The 22,078-nt window shown below is 39.1% G+C and overlaps 1 protein-coding gene across 1 annotated transcript in view; it reads left to right on the top strand.

Moving 5' to 3' along the window:
• csmd1a (CUB and Sushi multiple domains 1a) overlaps positions 1-22,078 on the top strand; it is a 603,150-nt gene that overhangs the window by 306,220 nt on the left and 274,852 nt on the right. The window lies entirely within an intron of this gene.

Here is a 22,078-nt window from a genome sequence, read left to right on the forward strand (position 1 = left end):
AGTGGTGGAAGTTAACTCAAAGCCTTAAAGAAACACAAAGAAATGTGAGTAAGATAAGTGGCCTCTGCTCTTGCTCTTTTAAATATTATGTCATTAAAGATGAATAGTAGGTTTAGTTCAGCACAGCTTTTGGAATAATGCTCACATTTCATGCAGGCTGTTGTTTTCAGTGTGCAAATAATAACAGTACCATTTAGTTTATTGTGTTTTACAGTGCTGCACATGAGACTGTGCCACACGAGAATGCGTGTGAACAGACCAAAAATAAGAACATTTTCTAAAAAAGAAAAAAGTAATGTGACATGTATCCATCTGCGTCTAAATCTTTGTGATTTTTAAAGTGCTAACAGCCCCAGTGTGTTATCTTCTCTTCATGGCACCCTTGATATTTCCATTACATGGGTGTAACTTCACCTCAGAGATTGTTGCAAGAGCTTACACCACCAGTTCATTTCGTGTAGTTTTGGGATACTGAAATATTTGTCAGATGTGTCCCACCCTGCTAAAAAAATAGGCTAAGCCTATCAGGTTTGTCCTGCTTTGCTGTTCTTTTGAAAGACATTCTGTATTCTTAGAAGTCGAGTCTTTCATTTGAGTGCATTTGCCTACAACAAGAGGTTATGCTAGAAAATTGTACTGCCCCTGTATACAATAATAATCTTGTTTTTGTTGTGTCATAAGTGTGCACAAAATCTGGAGTACATTGTGTTAGCAGATCTTATGAAATGAGATTTCAGTCCCTAAAGTGAACTTTTTATTAGCTTATGACATGGCAGTTGATGCCTAATTGATCTTCAAGTAATCTGGACTTCCTTTAAACTCATAATTCTTATTTGGAAAGTCAGAGTTTCTCAAAAGCTGGGACTGAGCTCCAAATAGTGGTTCCATGTGTCTTTTCAATAAAACAGTGCCCATAGAGCAAACAATAACTTAACTTTACACAAACACTTTAGCTTTTATTTTGATGCTCATTTGCTTCTTTTATGACACTGTTAAATTTGTAGAACGTGTAAAAGCTGTACACAAAACAGCCGTAACTCTGCGTAGCCCTTTGTTTCTAAACATGTTGTCCATTTTATCACCTTTACTTACCATACAGGAGCATTTTGTAATTCTGTGGTTAAAGACCGCAGTATTCATCTGTTGTTGTGTATACATTGTTTGCCCACTTTCACCCTGTTTTCACTCGTCAGGACACCCATGGCACCACCATGCAGCCGGTGTGATGTAGGTGGTCGAGCTCTGCACTGACACTGTAATAATAACTGCTACTTGGTGGTCCTGTGACACCATGATAGATAAAACCCTTTAAGACTTATGTGATATATACATAAATATATTTAATGGCATATTCCAACAAGTTTCAGTTGTTGTAATGCATTCTGGAATTAATTATCAAAACATGTTCAAATGGCTGTTGTCATAAACGACTTAAGCAGGTGTCATGTAGCCTAATGAACAATGACCTGCAGTGTTTCTGAAAACTCTTTATTCAAAGTAATGAATGCAACAAATCAACATTATACTTTCTGTGCTCATGGCTCCTGCCAATGAGAGGAGTGCCTGTAGGTTTCCTGGCAGCTTGAGATGTGTACAAGTGCTAACCTTCTGCATGGTGCAAAGCATAAAAACTCTTTGAGAGCTGCGAATTAAACTTGGGCCTGCCGTAAACATCAAGGAAAATTCCGTTGAAATTACACAGACTTTTCTACATTTCATTCTTATTGAATATCTGAGAGTTGTTCAAAGTGTTTTGATGTGAATATATTCTTGCTACAGAAAACGAATACCAAAATTTCCAGTGGTGGTGATTGGAACTAGACGTCAAGGTGACTACAACTGAAATGTATCCATTTTGTTTGCTGCATGTACCTGCTCATTTATATGCAATGTTTAAACATATATAACTGTCAGACTTAAAAATATTAGCTTCCCTTGCATATGTCCTCTGCACATGGATGGATGTAACAGACAGCTTATTCACATCCATTTGATGTAATTACTTTTTGTGAAGAAGCTCGGATTTCTGATTCTGTACAATGCCCTATAAACTAGACTGCCAGCTGCAGCGTTTGTAATATAGGTGTCTTCTGGCATTTCAACAACTACTGACATAATCTTGTCAATATCGATTATGTCAATTTTTAACTGATTTCTTTTTATTATTTTATGTCCACAATGTGTGTTAATGTACTGTCAATTTTAAACCACACTACCATGCTGTAGTCAAGTGATTCTGCCACATGGAAGCAACACAGAGGAGAACCTAAAAGCTGATGCCGACCGAGCGACTCGAGCAGCTCGTACCAAAGAAAAACACAGCAGTGGTTTGAACGTGTTGTGTTATGACTATAATTAAGACGACACTGAACAAAAATAAGTCAAATGTAAACGCAATCAGTCAGTCAGTCAGTGAGCAAGTAAAAGCCTCACTTAGGCAAAAACAGTGAATGTCTTTACTTTTTTAAATATTTAACTTAGCAGAAATAAGCTGGTGGAATACACCTTTAACAAACATTTATAACTAAAGTTTAGCTTCATGTGTGAGTGTAAGCAAGGTGCCACATTGTTAAGTGCATTTCTACAGGCCTCATATAGCACTGTAACTCAAGCAGGTTTGGGTTCTTAGAATTTTTTGTTGTCTCTGTGAAAGTGCTCGTGGTAATTTCCCATTCATGTATTTGCAGGCCGGCAGGAGTTTGTAATTTGACCATGCTGAGAACTGTGTATTACAGGTGAAAATAACTTACCGTTTTTTTCCCTGCTGCAGAACAACACCAAAAGGATAAGCAGCATTTCTATCTTTCAGTGTGTCCTGTACATTATATTAGGGCTGTGAATGTCAAATATTTTCACTTTCATCCACTTGTACCAACAGAACACTGCTGTATGTGATATCAGTGAATGCCTTGGCCTTATTGAGGACAGTGGCCCATGCAGAGGGCTTGAAAAGCTAAAGATGAATACTGCAATACAGATCCAACTAGGGTATAGATTCATACTGAAATCTCTGCAACGAAAAAAATAATAATTTGAGCAATTCAGGGTCACCTGTTAATTAAGTCTTGTGTTTATAGACATTGAAGGCTTTCAAGATCTTGTCAGTGCGTGTGGATGTCAGTGCTCAATAGTGAGACAAATTATTCCATCTTATCTGCGCTTAAATGTTTACTGTGTCTCCCAGTGCATGAAACCCAGAAATAATTAGTTTCATGGAAAAGTAAATGCAGGGAAATGCTAAAGCAACAGATTGAATCAGGTGCAAAAGGAAGGAAAGAGGAGCTCTCATTAAATATTTATCCATCAATATAAAACAGTTGCTTCTGGCGTTAATAATGGGGTGGACATAGCACAAGGCAGGAGGTTTAAAGTCTACAAATTTGAAATGCTCTTCCCACTCTGAGAGCAGTATGTATTATATAAAAGATGAAAAAATAAACACTTTGTGTTGGTGCCGGTTTATATCTAGTATCTGCGATAACAGTGTGATTGCACGTATACACCACATGTACAACAGTGTGACCAAAAGACTCATTGTAATGTTTTCAGTGTTACAGGTGGATTAGAGAAATGCAGCTTAAAGAAATACACAAGTGCATCAACAGTTTTTCTTCTTGAAATAACTGTTGTATCTTGATAGTTACGGACATGTAATAACAAGAGTAAAAACAGATAATTTGCAGCATATGTAAATTTACATCATCTGCTTTACTGCATCCCAACAGGTAGATCAGTGGAAATGACACTGTTGTTCTGTGTGGTTAAAATGTTATTGCAGTGTTATTAGAGGGGGACCTAACATTTTGTTTGTGTAGCTGCCTTTCCTGAGGAACTGCCAATGGCTTGATGGATTGGAAAACACAGTTTCGATCCGATTTTTATATACCTACTAATATTTCAGCTTTAGTCTTCTCGTGGTATCCAAATAAAAAGACTTGGTTCATTTCAGTAGGTGTCAGATAGTATGCTTTCTTATAGGATTCTTTACTAATCTGATATTTATTCTTTAAAAAAATAATACATTTTAAAAATAAATAAATAAAAAATATAGGGAGTACTACTGTGTATTTTATTGTGATCACTGTGAAAGTTTTAAATGTCAGAAAACACACCATTCAGGACTCTCTGATAAACAAAATAAAAGCATACTTGTGTTATCAGTTTTCTTTTAATGTGTAACCCATGTCCTATATCAGTTCTGAAGTCCTGATTTTATTAAGCTTCAGAATATTCTGTGGGAGCATGAGGCAGTATTTTATTTACCTTTTTTCACTTACAAGGGAATAAATAGATGAAGCCATGCTACCCCTTTCCATGCATAGGACATATTTCCTCACAAAATACAGGCTGAACTGACAAATGCTGACAAATGAAAATGCCTATTTTTTTTCTAGTAGTAGCTCATATGCTGTGTTAACAGAGTAAGTGTTAGTCATCACATTTTTGAACAAGAAGAAATTTATCAAAGCAGCCTCCTTGTTTCTACACTCATTGTTCATTTTCCACTTGCCAACAGGACCACTTTCACAGTAGTCCACCTCATTCTTTGCATACGTTCACCATGTTCTTATCCTGTCCAGAATTGACACTGTGGGGGTTTTAAAACTCAAGTAGCACTGCTGATATTGAAGAAAGATGCTAAGGGAGACAAACTGTTTTCCTTTGCACTGATGTAAACATGCTTATGGTGCTGGATTTTCACCCAGGGCTATCTCTCATACTGGTGGATGATGACCATTAGGGACGTAAAAGTATATGATGTTGGATAGCACAAAAGTTTGGAAATAGATATATCCCCCCCACAACCCCCCCCCCACCCCCCACCTATGTAACCAAAAGAGATGTCAATGGTGCCTAAGGCATAATGCCACTTTCTCTTCTACACCCTCCCCTTTCTCCTGCATATCCATAAAGCCCAGCCAGTTCTGCTCAGCATCAGTCCTGATTGATGGACATGGTACAGATATGGCCCTCACCAGTATTGACATTTATTGAAGGTATGCAGTTAAAAGACTGTATTTTATCCCCAGTGGCTGAGCTCTGGAACATCACGGTATCCTTGCTGTCTTCTTCATTGGGCTTGGATCTTCTATTAGGGCTGTGTTCTATTGTATGGTTCGCAATAATATTGTCATAATTTTTTAAAACAATTTTAAAAATCGATATTGTGATATTCTAACATGTTTACCTAACGATGTCATGCAATTAGCCATAATATGGCATACGTTCTTTACATGAGTCATTTAGGCACAGTGAAGTACGGTGGAAAGTGACTCTGAGTGATTGAAATAACATTTGTGAAAACATATATAACTTTTTAATGAACAAAACCATAAAACTTTTAATATATATATTACATATATTTAATATAATTAATATTAATATAACACTTTTTTCTTTGCAACATTGTGTTCTTGAAATTAATAAAAGTATTTTTCATTGTTTCGTCATACCGCCAAAAATATCGTTATCATGAAAAAACCCTAAAATATATTATATGATATTATTTTAGTGCCATATTACCCACCTCTATCTTCCATCATCTCCAGTGTTATTCTTACTAGACGATGACTTGATATTAAACTTATATTTGCTGGAATAAAATAAAAATGATTAAAAAAATGACATTTCTTTGTTAGGTGGGTTAAAAATCATATATATGCTATATGTATTTATACAGTATTGTGCAGAAATCTTGTATAATATAACTATATACACTGTAAACCCAAATAATTTAGCAGAACTCAAATAAATTTCATCGGTTGCCATAGAGACTTCGGTTGCCATAAAATCTTTAAGTTCATAAACTCAAATGTCAGGAGTAAGCATACACAGTTACTTTGTGTCTACTACTTTATTTATTGCTTAATACAACTCAAAAAATATACATTTCTCATGCTCAATACTATTAAGCACTATTAACTAATCTAACCATAAATTCATTCATTGTCTGTGCCAAGGTGCCAGTCCATCACAGGGCACCACACACTCGCACTTATGGACACTCCTGCATGGACAGTCCACCTACCACTGTGGGGGAACTCCTCAGGGCAGTAACTTGATGCAGGACACGAACCCACAACCCCAGGACTCTGGAGCTATGTGACAGTGATTCTACCTGTTACGCCACCTCCCCTTACACTGAAAAAAAATATATATGAACCTGTCCAAATTCATTAAAATCAGTGAACCCCAGACCACCCACCATCTCGGCTGAAAATTGCTGCACTGGTCCTATGTGAGAGTTCAGATGTCATGCTGAATAAATTCATAACATTTAAGTTCAGTTAAATCTAAATCCAGCTATTATTACTTAAAACCACAAAGAGGACTCGGCTAAATTTAAAATTTTACAGTTTCACAAATTCAAAAAGAAGAAATTGTAGAAGTTCATTGAATTGTTTAATTGAGTGACACGTTTCAATATATTTAAAGTTAGAATCACTCAATCCAGTTAATTACTTGGAACATTAGGGTTTACAGTGTTAAACTAATGCCTTCTCGGTAAGCATGGTGCTTGTGTGTGTGTGTGTATATATATATAAATTGCCGTAAATACAAATAAAATTATAGATATTTTTTTTTATAAATTCGTAGGTGTGAGTGAGTTTGAAGATCAATGATTTGTTCAGATTCTCTTGATTGCATGAATTTGTTAAATCAACAGGACACATTATTTAAAATCATTATTTATCAACCGGTAAAACTAGGTATTGGATGATAACCTCAAATAATATTGCAACCAAGTAAAGGGTGAGGCCCTGGCTTCATCACATGAATTTGTGATGAATTTGTGTTTCCAGATTAGGGAACACCCACAAACAGGTGTGTAATCACCATTGTTGGTTCACAAGAACCAGCTCCAGCACAAGCAGTGTCACTTTGTCAGTGATAAAGTTGCATTAATCCATCAGCAAGTCCAGTACAGACAACACTAGCAAGCTTTTTTATCTGGTTTTTAGCAGCTTTTCTGTGGTGTGAAGACACAACCAACCCTGTTGAAACTGGACCTGGGAGAAAAGTGTCAATTCTGAATGATGTGCTTCTCAACATTGCACACAACTTCAAAACCTACCATAACATAAATTTGTCAGATATTTTAAATGAAAGAGTGTATTAAGGATGGGCATCTAAAAGAAGATAATCAAGCTCCTATAAACAATCTCCTGCCTCACAGGATGAAATACATCTCTGTCATAATCACATCTGACATTTTGAGTCTGAGGCTCTTACAGGATTAGCCTATTTATTTATTTATTTGTTTGTTTGTTTGTTTGTCACTGTCACACAGTTCTGGGGTTGTGGGTTCGAGCCCCCCTTCGGGTGACTGTGAGGAGTTTGGTGTGTTCTCCCCGTGTCCATGTGGGTTTCCTCCCTGCTGCTCCGGATTCCTCCCACAGTCCAAAGGAACACATTTGTAGGTTGATTGGCGACTCAAAAGTGTCCATAGGTGTGAGTGTGTGTCTCCCTGCAAAGGACTGCTGCCCCCTCCAGGGTGTGTTCCCGCCTTGCTCCCCAGTGATCCCAGGTAGGCTCCAGACCCACCGCAACCCTGAATTGGATAAACGGTTACAGACAAGTGGTTACAGAACATTTATTTATTTTTTTATTCATTGAACAGTCCTGTATCTAATCTAGTATTTCAGCACAGGTTTCAGATCTGTGGTAGATCTAGCAAAACCAACACAGTATATGTTAAAAATCAAACCATGGAAAGCAAAGTTTCCCAAAGTTTCTTCAATAAATGTATCTGCAGTCTGGAAGCCAGCCCATCAATGCAAATGTAGTGTGTGTATGTTGGATGTTGGTTGTAGAACATCCATTGATTTGCAGCAAACTAGCTTCCAACTAGCAAATTGAGCTGTACATTATATTTACACTAACTTGGTTCTGTTACATTACAGAAGAAGGAAAAAAACAAACAAAAATAAATACTATGGGGGCTTGGGCTTCTAATATTACACCATACATATAATCACAATTTCTGTGTTGATCAGCAGTAGCTGATTTGTGAACACCACTGACGCTGATCCAGAGACATGCACTGGTGCAGTGAGTGGGTTCACCAAGGAAACGTATCAGTTGGCAGCGCAAGCCCCTTGACATCCAGAGGAGGATTAGTGTTTTCCAGGCCTAATCTTACTTTTTCCTTTATTGAATTTCCAGGGCTTAGTCTTGAGCCCAGCCTTTCCACAGACACCTTCAGAACACATCCCATCACAATTTCTTTTGGCCACGTTACTAAATTCATAGTTATTCTTAAGTTATAGTTTCGGGTTGCTCCAAGATTACATCAACATCACAAATTGTGAATTTGGCACACTTAAGATTTGAAGCACATATTTAATGGTTTGGGATCCATCCATTAGCACATTTCTAATTTATAGACTCAGACTGTTGGGCCACACAATAAGCGAGGGTGCACTTTTACGCAGGGGAAATATCCGCTCTCCTCCCCACATGATACAAACAAACCACTTTGGCATTGTCCAGACTTAAACGCGCCATATTTGCGGGGACAAAGCAATGAAAGCAGGGCATTGTTAACTAGGAAAAAACAACCGTAACCTTGTCTGAGTGAAAGGTTCCAGTCGGCTGCTGTTAACAATGCGGTACGCTCGCTGGCAGGTTTTGGACAACTGCTAACACAAAGCAAAAGCCTCCAAGTGTGCTGTCTACATGCATCAAGTGTGCTAGTTATGTACCACATATAGCACTCTCACCCTTCACCTCTTATTCTTACTCTCTCACTAAGCTGCTAGCTGTTATGGACAATACCTCACAGACACACTGGGAAAACAAACAGAGCAGCACATTCAGTGGCAGACTGCTATGCAAAGCCTACCCAGCGGAGCAAGCATCTACACTCTCTGAACAATAGGTAACAGCCTGTCAGTTGGTTGTTACACCTTACATCGCTGGGGTGGGCTCCTGAAGCTTAGGTTTATATTGCCTTTCGATTGGATGAAAAATTATATGGCATCCGTTCATTTATTCATAAGTTTATTCTTGTATTTTTCTTTTGTTTTGTTTAATCAAGTTAGCATACCTTTCATTTACTCCTATTATTATTTATTTTAATACAATTGTATTTTTTATTTATTTATATTTTTTAATTGATTGATTGGACACCTGTTTATCAAGTATTTCCCCAAGGGTTTCCATGAGATGCAGTTGACATATTTGTGTACATTAGCTGCCATACTGGTACTTACTCTTTACTTAAAGACACAATTCAAATAAAAGCTGTAATGTTTAGATTGATTTATTGTTTCTTACAACACGTTTAGCCCTCATTTAGATGTTAAAATAATATAAGAAATATGTGTGTGTGTGTCTGTGTGTGTGTATTCATTCATTCATTCATTGTCTGTAACCACTTATCCAGTTCAGGGTCGCGGTGTTTCCAGAGCCTACCCGGAATTATTGGGCGCAAGGCGGGAACACACCCTGGAAGGGTGTATATTTATTTGTCTTTCACAGATAATAAATTAATACTGCACACAGACAGTAATTAAATGCTAATTCGTCAAGGAAATGAGCTTCATAGCTGACGTAAATTTTTCTCAACATACAATGTGCTTTGTGAGTGCAGAAACCGTTATTTTATGACCTACACTGTGCTTTACAGAGGTGTAGTGACACTGGGATTCAGCCTTAGCTTCACTGCAGCATGAAAAACTCTCTCATTGATCACTCACATTTTCAGACGAGAACCACTTTATTAAACTATAAGCCAACTCTCAGAAATAATGTAGGCAGACAGTTGTGAAAAGATATTATCTTCCGAGGATGTGTTCCTCTCTCAGAGCACAGGGACAGCAGTATCTGATTATTTACCCAGCAAACAGGGGGGAAAGACTGAGATATAAGAATACTTGGCTTGTGTCTGAAGTCTCCTACATGCTAAAGAAAACAAGAGTGAAACAGGAATATAACGAAAATGCTAACATGGCTAACACAGAATAATAGCCATTTGCCCCTAATAATGCAACACAATGGGATCCTTTACCACCCCCCGACACAAAGTCGCTGTGGGCTTCTCTGCCTATAAGTGTTGGGAGAGGCTCTCTAGCTCAAGGAGAGGTGTAGTGCCTGAGAGAAAAATATCTTTCCTATCTGTTTACATTTGTTCTGCACTACCCTGACTGACAAAATGGCACCCATGTCAAAAACAAACAAACAAAAAAGGGGGGCTGGGGTTCCACTTCCACTTCTCCACAGCCCAGTCCTACAAAGCTTTATATACTTCTAGCTAAAATTAAGTCTTGGGCATTGCAAATTTAGGCTTGGCTTGTCTACAGCTGCTCCAGAGCCTCCCATTTCATTACATGCTTTTCTTTACAGATTATACAAGCTGTGTGTGCATAATTGAATGTCTGTGTCCACAGTGGGTGCACCTTGTATCTCCTATCTATGTATCTACACATCTTTTGTGTTTAGTTCCAGACTAGCTTTTAAGGTAGCAGATATTTAATGTGGTCTCTCAGATGCTGAACCCCAGTTCAAAGCCCAGGACCCTCACAGTTAGAATAATGAGTCACTGGTTTCCAAGAGGATGGCACACCTGTGCAGTGCAGCAGCAAAAAAAAGTCCAAGTTAATTTCCTTTATCTCCTGTGATGTGTGGAAAAGCATGTGAGTCACTGTGGCCCCACAGCTATAGTTAAACACTGCGAGAAGCGTAGTTTCTGACAAAATGTGTCACATGCATAATGTAACAGCTCACGCTTCCGATAACGAGGTGGTACCTGGTGTGGTTTCATCGCTTTTGCTTTGAATAAAAGTTCAGTTTTAATGAATATTTGGAGTCAAAGGAACATGCTCTGTATCAGTTCACACTGGCGCTTAGTTTAAAAAAAAAAATCATTTATAGGAGATTGTGGAGCGAAGCCATGAAAACAGATCATAATATTTGGCTAGCCATGTTCTCATTGAGCATTCAGGCCAAGAGGGGTTAGGTAAGAGAAAGCAAAATGAGAAAATAACCTCATCAAATCCATATTATTGACTAGCAGTGCTTCCCTGAGTAACCTTCTTGAATTTCGACTGAACAGAGATGAATTTGACAATTTAAAACACAAAATGTAAACTTGTAGCTCATACTAAAATGATTCAGTGTATATTGCTTCCCAAGGATGAACTGGCAGAGAGCCTCGATATTTCACGCACAGTTTGTATTGTCTTCATAGCAGTCATTCCGAGCAGACACAGATGGGCATCAAGTCTCTGTGCTTAATGCCAGGTGTTGGATGGAGGTGTATAAGGAGGTATATGAACTTTGCAATCAAATTCAAACAGCCATCATAGTGCACAGTTTTCCTTGAACAGAAGATCAGTTACTGCTTTTACTTCTTAAGAATGTACACTGGCCAACATTAAAATGACCACTTTATCAGCTCACACCATAGAGGAGTACTCTGTAGTTGTACAATTACAGACTGTAGTTCAGCTGTTGCTCTGCGTTCTTTGTTAACTTTCTTTTGCCCTGTTTTTCAGTGGTCAGGACACCCCCAGATAGGTGGTGGTGTATAATTTTTGGCCCTGCCCTGACACTGATTTGGCCTTGTTGGATAGTAGTGATTCCTTATAGCAATCGTAGCTTGTCTGTTGCTGCACAGTTTGTGATCATCTTCTAGTCCCTTCATCAGTGGTCGATGACAAGGATGCTGCCCACGGGACACGGTTAGCAGGATATTTTTAGTTGGTGTACTATTCTCAGTCCAGCAGTGACACTGAGGTGTCTAAAAAGCAGCACTGCGGAGACTGGTCTGGTTTGTGGTGCTCCTCTGGGTGTCATATTCACTGATATACGGGGCTAGATGATGCCTGATATAGTAAAGGCTAAGATGGGCATGTGTTCCTGATAAAATGTCCACTATGGATGGAAGGTAGGTAGGTATATTTTGGTCTGGATATTTTTTTTTCTCATTGTGATCTTGATGTAGATTAGAATGGGAGTGTTAGCCCCATTATAGCAGCAGGGGAGTAGATGTGTGAGGAAGGACGGAGCAGGCTGATATCTTAATTGGTCGGTGCTGAGGAGCTCAGGGGGGTGCTCTATAGCGACAGGGCTGACACCTGACTCTTGTGAAGAGCTGAGACAGGACACAGTGGGGCCGTAATTGACTCAGGTGGGCCTGACATTTGGCGTGGACAGATAAGGCTCGAAACTGAGGAGATAGGGTGTCCTCTACACTAAACACCACTGTTTCTGTGCTATGGGTATACTGTACGAGGCTACTTAGAGAGCAACTTCCTGACAGCTTCAGCATCGTCAGTTTATACCTGGGGCTGACAGAAATACAGTTCATTATATACATACCTATAACAGAGTTTGAATACACCTGGTCAAATTACGTAGCTTGTTGATTTTGTAAGTAAAAATACTTTCACGGGTTCCCGACGAGAACCGTAAGTGTGGCATTTTTGTAGACATCTCTTATAATTGGTGAATCCAGTAACGTCAAGGTGGACCTGTTGTGGACAGATGTTCGCTAGTGTACACACATGACATGAAACAGCATACTCTGGAGCAGCAGTACCAGCTAGTCTGGGCTGTCGGGCTGGATAGAACTTCATTCAGTATCTCTGTGATGAGTTAGAGTGGCGTTTGGGTTCCGTAACTAATCATCCAACATCATTGTGTTAATTCACTAAAGTTCTAGTGGTTGATGCCAAAAAAATCCTCTTGGCAATGTTTCCGCATCTAATCTAAAGCCTTCCCAGAAGAGTAAAATCTGTGACTACAACTAGGAGAGGTTGCGAGTGAATTACCTATGAATACATGAATATCAAACGTTGCAGTAGTTTAAAAAAGAGTATAAGCCAAACAATGTTTCAAACAATGTGTAGATCTTTTTTTAAATAAACCACTCATAGTCAATGGATCAGAGCATCTCAGAGGGGACTGCAGATGCCTCGAATGCAGAACACTACTGGAGGGTGTTAGGGTGTTAGGAAGACACTCCAGGAGACAATTTTACAATGTTCACACTTAATTTCACACCATGTAATGTTCAAAAATGCCATTTAAGCGATATACACAGATGCGAGTAACAACAAATTTTTGGCTCTTAGGCCTGAGGCACAGTGCTGGGATATGGGAATAAAAATAAGGCGTGGCATAAACATGACTTTCTTTCCCCTGCTCGGATCTGATGAGGTGGACGTTTTTCGGCAAGTTACAATGCATCATTTTTAAAAGTATACATTTTTGTCAAATGTTGCTGTCCAGAAAACAACATATAATAATAATTTACAAATCATAGAATCATATATATATATATATATATATAATAGATAAATTCCTAGCAGAATCCTTATATTCTTGACACGCAGTGCTGTTTGTGAAGCTTCACATAGTTAGCTTATTTTTCAGAACAATCTCTGTAATCTGATTGATTTCTGTGTTGTTTTGTTTTTTATTAGATTTTTTTTTAGACTGCAAATCATTCTTTTTGTATTTTACACCTAGAGAAAGGATTCACAATATCAAAATATTTTGTGTACTGGTAGATTACTGCGTTAAAAAAAAAAAAAAAAAGAAGAAAAAGAATAATGCTTTATTTGCTTTTACTGTCATTGCACAGTAGTAGACCAAAATCGTTGCCTCTCTTTAAATACACAAAGGCACACAAACACCTGGGGTGGCAAACAAATCTTAGGGGTGGAAAGGTTATTTTTAAATCTATTTATTCATTCATTGTCTGTAAGCCCTGTCTAGTTCAAGGTCGCAGTGGGTTTGGTGACTACCTGGAATCACTGGGCACAAGGCAGGAGCACAGGGCGACACACGCTCACACATTCACTCACACACTCACCTACAGAAGCTATTAAAAAGTAGTTGTCACTAATTAAAAGGGTATTTACAAACATTTGCACATGTAATTTAAGTGTTTTTTCTCATACATTTGTCTTTTCATACTGGATTTAATATTACATAAGTCAAAGCAAACCAGAGACATTACAAAACGTTTAAGAATTGTCATGTTGTCATAAAAAGTGTCAAATATTTTATTTTTCATTTGTTTTTACCGTGAATACAGCGAGCAAAAGTTCAATTTCAGACTCTGTGCCTTAATGGAGGATCAGTTCAGTTTGTTGACTGTTATCCTTTAGCCTCTTCAGTGTGCTCTAATTCTGCTTAGCTCTTAAGAAAATGCTTTCTCATTTTAAACAAAATGGTCTATGAATACATTCAGTGGAGCATGAGAGCAGCATAACAGGCCACTCACAGCACTAGTGTCTGTAGTGAGTTTCTGCATGAGTACACTCATTGTGGAGTGGCCACAGGTGTGTATACTGAATATCTAGTATTTTATACTGGGTTTGAATGCTCAACAGATTTTGTATCGATCCTACTGAATTTTTGACCCTACAGAAATACATGGAATATTTCTCAATAAATCTGTACTGTTTTATAAATGTGTGCATATCAGCTTGGCATCAGCAGATATGTGGAAAAAGAAATATCAGCGTGAGACCCTAATGAAGAGATTATTCTTTAATTGTGTTGTGAGTTGATAAATGGAAAAAATCTGAATTCTGTAAAAGGACTGAGCACACATTACAGCATGTTGCATACAGTGTATTATTAATCATAACACCCACACAGCAAGATACGCAATGTTAAATTAACTCTTACAGTGCTCATTTGTGTCCAGCTGGAGCTCTGAAGGTCTTAATTTAGCAGGTGTTAATGGGTTGGTTCAATATAACATGAGTGTGGTTAACAATTAAGGAAAATAAATAGGTAGCAATTAAATTAATGGAAATGACATCATGTTAATGGCTGCCTATTAGTTTACATACAGCATCAGTAACATTAGCATATATTTATTATTCTAATGCTAATGCTTATAATGCCTTATGTGATGTTAACAAATATCCTATAAAACACACACACACACACATGCACTACTAAAAATCAAACAATATATATATATATATATATATATATATATATATATATATATATATATATATATATATATATATATTCATTCATTATCTGTAACCGCTTATCCAGTTCAGGGTCGCGGTGGGTCCGGAGCCTACCTGGAATCATTGGACACAAGGCGGTAATACACCCTGGAGGGGGCGCCAGTCGTTCACAGGGCAACACAGACACGTACACACATGGACACTTTTTGAGGAAACCAGAGCACCCTGAGGAAACCCACGCGGACACGGGGAGAACACACCAACTCCTCAAAGACAGTCACCCGGAGCAGGAATTGAACCCACAACCTCCAGGCCCCTGGAGCTGTGTGACTGCGACACTACCTGCTGCACCACCATTCTGCATATATATATCTATATGTCTTCCAAAATTGGAGATATTTCCGACTTAACTAATCCTAAACAGCAATAATAAGTCAATATTATCCACCTATGGAGCAGGAATAGAGCAATATCCTCATCTTGGTTTCTGCTTTTCCAATGTGTTGAGTCCTCTTCGTTGTCCAAAAATCTCTAGCTGCCTATCCACTTCCATGAGCAGAGAGAGAGACAGAAAGCCTGGCATACCGAGTTGAGACAATTTCCAGCAAGCAAAGAGACCTTAGAGCTAGCAAAGAGTGAGGAATCATTGTCTGAATTTTATAAATGTTTTTTTTTGTTTGTTTGTTTGTTATTATTATTATCATGAATATTGCCTTTAAGTGATATAATGAGCATCACACTGAACACACACTCTGCCTCTTTAAGACGATCATATCACTGGCTACCACTGAGAGAGTGAGCCCTGCTGTGGTTACGTAGATTCCGTGAGCTTAAACGTATCTAATTTTCTGTAGTGAAATTAGTGTAGACATAATGATTCCTCTTACCATTATGCTACTTTTGTGGCTACCAGTTTAAGTAAATATGCAAGACATGTTTAGTGATTCAGTAATAAACACAGGGAAAGGACTCATGGAAGAACATGGGAGAATCTACCATTTTAATAAAAGCAACCAATCAGGCAAGCTAGAAAAACTACTTGTTGTGTGGGGGTTGTGCGTGTACTCGTTTCACGTTTCCGGCGTGAAAATGTTCATGTGATTTCAAATGTATTTGAAACTTTATGTTAGCTTTATGTTGTGGGTTTACAGGAGCCTGGTCTTTTATGAGTAGAAATAACCCTAGCTTGTAGGCATTGCCAAGATGGCCACTGAGTAGACACACATTAATGTAATGATTTGAACCGTTCCTTTAATTCAGCACTGTAGGTGTTAATGCTGATCTCGTTGTAGAAAAACACTGTGTCCACGAGTTGGGAGGTTGGTTCTTTTAGCCACCTTGCTGAAACAAAAGGGAGCACAATACGAGGCCCATGCGGCTGCTGTAAATCAGGCCCCCTGGAGAGTGTTTGTCACTGCTTATCTCCAGAAACGAGACTCTTACGCTAAACCCCCCGTGAGTATATAGTGTATGTTCCTTGCTTTTCTTTTATCTGGAAGATATTATGAAGGTGCTGTGATCAGACTGAGGCATCTTCAGTAAGTGCACTCTTTAGACCGGCTTTGTTTTGCACTCACTTGGAGTTCAACGTTGGCCTGTGTGTGTGTGTGTAAATCCTATTGCTTAAGAGCTACATCATATCTGGAAGACAAATGCACTTGTACTTGACAGGTGTGTACCGGTCACGGCTAAGTGTTTACAGCGTCTCTAAAGAAGATCCCCTGCTCTGTGCATTCTAGCACAGCCATGCAGCATGTAAAGAAGCTCCTCCACTGGCACAGCACAAAGATTACTCATAAACTCTGGCCTAATCCCACATTCAGGAACATGCATTTGCATATGTGCATGTTTTATATGTTAAACGTGCATCTGTGGATGTTGCATATGCATGATGCATGTACATCTGAGTTTCTGCTAAGACATTCCCATACCAGTGATGGTGTCTGGGAAACATCCAGTTTGGACACTGTTGAGTAGGCAACCCACATACCAGCGTGTATTTATTTATTTATTTATTTACCAATCCACCAGTCCCCTCACAGACAGTCACCCAGAGCATGGTTCGAACCCATTACGCCAGGACCCCGGATCTGTGTGACCTGTTGCCCCACCATGCTGCCCTGTAAGTGTTACATAGCCTTCAAAACAGCTTCGTACAGTAAAGTATTTCCAACAGTTATAAGGTCTGGAGCCCACTCAGAATTACAGGGCACAAGGCAGGAACACACTACCTGCCACTCCACAATTCTGGAGCAGCTTCTCGTGAGCTTAAGGACACTGTGTTGAATACAGAGTGTCCTCTAGATGGGTGTAAAGCACTCTAGCCCTGGGCTAGACTGTGCAGTTGAATGCAGTGGAGCAAAATCTAGTACCTTTGGGATGAGTTGGAGTGGGTTTTGATCCAAAACTAATAATCCCACATCAAAACTTAATCTCAGAAAAATGTTCCAGCGTCTACTTTAGAGCCTTCCCAGAAGAGCAGAAGTTGTTACTGGAGCAAAGAAAACAAATTACTTATTAATACATTTCATTTTAGAAGACAAAATGTTGGTTAAGCCGGTTTCCACACAGATTTATCCATACAGGGTACATGAGTCTCACTATATTTTTGGGATGAAGTTTTATGGATGGATGAATTGAACATTATCTTATCGGGAGTGTGTGTGTGTGCAGAGGGGGGGGGGGGTAAACAAACAAACAAACAACAACAACAAACTCCTCAACCTTAGCATGTATGACTGCAGGTGGAAGTGCTTCAGTTGTCTTCACTGATGAAGTGATGGCCCTCAACAGCAGCAGGATGAATCCTGAAGTGAGCAGAGGCATTTTAACTGCTCTTATCTAAGTAGCAGCCTCAAAATTCTTTGGACAAGGCTTTGGGTTGCAGCAGGGCAATGACTTCAAAGATACTGCTAAAACAACTGTGAATATTTTCAGGGCCAAACAGTGGAAGGTCCTTTACTGGCCAAGTCAATGACCTCTACTTATTAAAGTCTGTTCAGAATGCATTTATATATTGACGAAAAGGAAAAACAACTATACAAAAAAAGCAGGGGAAAAAAACCCATCTGCCTCAAAAACCTTGGAGAGTATCACCTGGAAAGACTCCTAATACGGGCTGAAGTCTTCGATTGGTTTTAAACTGCCTCAGCCGGCATAAATGTGGACCTTTTAAATGTATCATTTTATTTATAGATTTGCTTAGTTACATACTGCACTATAAGACAAGGAGGATCTTGCTGAGATTTTTTATAGACAGTTACAACTTTAAACAAATTGGAGCGATGGTACTATTGGATTTAACAGACATCTGTGAGTTATTTGAAAATAACCTTTGTTTAAAGGTTAAAGGAAATCTCATATAAAACTTCTGTAGCAATGTATGGTTTGGGGCGGCACTGTGGCGCAGCAGGTAGTGTCACAGTCACACAGCTCCAGGGGCCTGGAGGTTGTGGGTTCGATTCCCGCTCCGGGTGACTGTCTGTGAGGAGTTGGTGTGTTCTCCCCGTGTCCGCGTGGGTTTTCTCTGGGTGCTCCGGTTTCCTCCCAAAAACACACATTGGTAGGTGGATTGCCGACTCAAAAGTGTCTGTAGGTGTGAATGTGTGTGTGTGTGTGTTGCCCTGTGAAGGACTGGCACCCCCTCCAGGGTGTATTCCCACCTTCTGCCCAATGATTCCAGGTAGGCTCTGGATAAGCGCTTACAGATAATGGATGAATGAATGAATCTATGGTTTGTTCAAGCCATGGACCATGAACAACTTTTAAATATTAAAAAAAGAAGTAAATTAATCAATAGCTTTTATATTTAGGTTAGGGTTAAACCTAGGAATTACCTGCAATCACCGGGCACAAGGCAGGAACACAAGGGGGTGCCAGTGCATCGCAGGGCAACACTCACGTACACCTATGGACATTTATTTATTTATTTTTTTTTGAATATCCATCCTGGACACGGAGCACGGACACAGGGAGAACACACCAAACTCCTCACAGACAGTCACCCGGAGCAAGGCATGAACCCACTACCCCGGGATCCCAGAGCTGTGTGAAAGGGATTTATTATACAGTTTGGAAAATTATAAACAGTTACATAGTCTGTTGGGAATTTGGTGTGCTCTCCCCATGTCTGTTTGGTATTCCTCCCGATGAATGTAGGCTCCAAAATAAACGCAACCCTGAACTGGGTAAGTGCTTACACACAATGAATGAGAAGTGTGTGAAAAATGTCTGACATGGCACATGTTAAGTTGAAGAGACAGTAGTGATAATCATATATTCAGTATGAAGTAAAATGATCAGCAATGGCATAAATTAAATTTGTCACTATTTAGTAGAGTCCATCCACTGAAGCTCCCTGCAGGCCGACTGTATGTGTATGTATGGCATGTTTGCAGTTAGGACTGGTATGGAATAGTGAACACTGCTACAGAGCACTGTGACCTTTACACAGAACTCTGAAAATGCTTGGACCGAAACAGCGGTACCACAAGGAAACATAACACTGACCATACTAGCGTAATTTCTGTTGGGCCAACTACTGTTTGAGCAACTTTACAGCAGAAGGGAAATCACAGCTGAGCATTAAGTTCTTATTGAACCTTTCTGCTGGTCCATATATCATCAAATTCTGAAATGTGAGAAAATGCAAAATTTGTTTTCAGATGTTCTCCAACAATAAAAAAAGGACACACGTTTTCATTGATGTGAAGCACAATAGCACCCCCATTTGGAGAAATCCGAAATAAGAATGGGTCTGTGAGAAATAGCACCCCTCAATGTGTAATTCGTAATCATGAGTGAGTAGATATGTGAGTGAATGAATAATAAGCCATATATATATATATATATATATATATATATATATATATATATATAGTGTACCTGTTTAAAAATAAATGACTTCTTTACTGTTTGAATCTTAAGATTATATAAGGGTAAACATGCAGCAGCCAACTATACTTTATAGTGTATAGCATTTGTTTATTTGCTGTTATAAAGCTAATTTCCGTTAGCACATCTATTGCACAGTTCCTATAGCTCTAGCCCAAAATCAAACAATTTGAAGCTTGTAACAGAAAATCACTTAACTGTATACGAGTTTGACCTTTATGTTTTTCCCGCCAATTTTACAATGACTCGTTCAGTTGCAAATTAACATCTAACTGTGAATATTACTGGATTCGCCTGGTAGCCTGTTAGCAATCCACTGAGCTGTTTGTTAAACAATATCGTATTTAAATAATGAGTGTATTTTGTATGTTTATTTGGACTGCATCAGAAACATTACATTTGAAAAAGCAAATGTGTTTTGTGGAATCTTTCTTCCTGTTTCCTTTCAGTCTGAACTAGAGAGATATGACTGTTCATGGTTTGTCGTGGATGAAAAATCTCTGTGACTGTTCCACTTTCATAGCTGTGAGTGCTTTGATTAGATTCAGCACTGAGGGCACGTAGAACATGATCAGGTAGAACAAATTGCAGCATACCAGCACATGTCTATTGCATTTATTCCTAAAATCTGACATCAGACTTCTGACCATGACAACAAGGTATGGCTTTTGAATTGTCAGGCTGCTAGACCCTGTTCAAAAAGCCATCATAGTCTAGTTTGCTGTGAGTGTTGGGTACTTGTATCTCCATTTTATTGTTGTAAAAACTAGCTGTTATTTACAGTATTACATTTCACATTTTTACAGTGGATTTCACTTTGAAGGGACTACTACAAATGTAATTCCAAGTTTATTAGATTTTTCCCCCTCTCCTAGCCCAGTAGTTTGTGATGGTGCAGCTGGGAAGCTCTTTTGATGGAAATCAACACCAGCATGTGCCGATTTGCTGGACACCATGAACATGCTGGGTCATAAAACAGCAGGATTATTGTTTTGAACATTGTTGTTCTGGTACCTCAGCATCCCCATCCTCGGTGATCAGCATAAACATATTCCATATACTGGTACATGTGTTATGTTTGGGACACTGGTATGTGTTTTGTTCGGTATGCTGCTCAACCATCATGGCCATGCAGGGGGAGCAGCATGAACTGACTTGTTTTTCAGCAGTCAGATGATCAGGACAGATACACCTATGGTCTGGCCGCAAGGAAATAACACAATTTCTTCAGGAAACGGACTCATTTTCCCTTCCGACTGCATGCTTCTTCATTTGCAGCAGAGCGCTCACCTTTAAGTTTGTCATAGCAGCTGCAATGGGGATTGATGTCCAGCTGATATAAGGGCTATGTATAGGACGCTTGTAACAACAGATTGCACGCCTCCAAACAGTGGCTTCGGTAATGAACACAAAATGGCCCTCCCTGTTGTCTTCTAATGGGAAGCTCGATAACAACGACGCACTAATCAGGTTATTTGGTAAGCCAGTGTGACTGAAGATCACTTATTTCTCCACACAATGGCTGACGGAATTAAATTCCCATCACGGATTTTTCGTGTCGGCTTTCTTTATCAAGGCTCACATGCCACTCCCCATCCCCCATTACGTTTCATGTTGAAACTGTCGTCCCCCACCAGTTTTTCCCCAGCAATGAGGCAGTCGCACCAGGGAGGATATTGGGCCAGCAGATGTAATCTAATGCAGATGTAACTCAAAGCCCAGAGGTTGTGAGAAAAAGGGTAATTAGCCCATGTTTGCAATACACTGCCCCTTATACCACACCACAGCAAAATAAATTGTATTTTAGGCATGACAGAATTTAGACATTGACCATTTATTCAGAGAGAAAAGCCTTCATTGATTTTTACATTAGGGGTGCCTCCGGTGAAATATCATTCTCAATAGATATGACATAGTAAGGTGAGAAAAGTAAACTGCTCCCCGCGTAGGTCCCCACACAATCGTAAAACGGTGGCACGGACATTAATCTGCACCAGTGGTGTGTCGGTGAGTCCACTTTACATGTGGCAAGTTGAAGTTTTGCCTTTGTTGCTATGTGTGTGTTCTTTTCTCTTGTACTCAGGTGTCTTAAAGGCAGTTTCTTTAATAGCCATGAGGTGCAGGAATACCACAAAACAGCAGACATAAGGCGGATATTGTAGCATTCCCACAGAAGATAGAGGCAGGCAGCAGGTTTTTACATTCCATTGGTTTCTTAATGATGTGACCGCGCTTATAAT

Source organism: Hoplias malabaricus, chromosome 8 (genome assembly GCF_029633855.1).
Source record: "Hoplias malabaricus isolate fHopMal1 chromosome 8, fHopMal1.hap1, whole genome shotgun sequence".
In the NCBI taxonomy this organism is placed as follows: domain Eukaryota; kingdom Metazoa; phylum Chordata; class Actinopteri; order Characiformes; family Erythrinidae; genus Hoplias; species Hoplias malabaricus.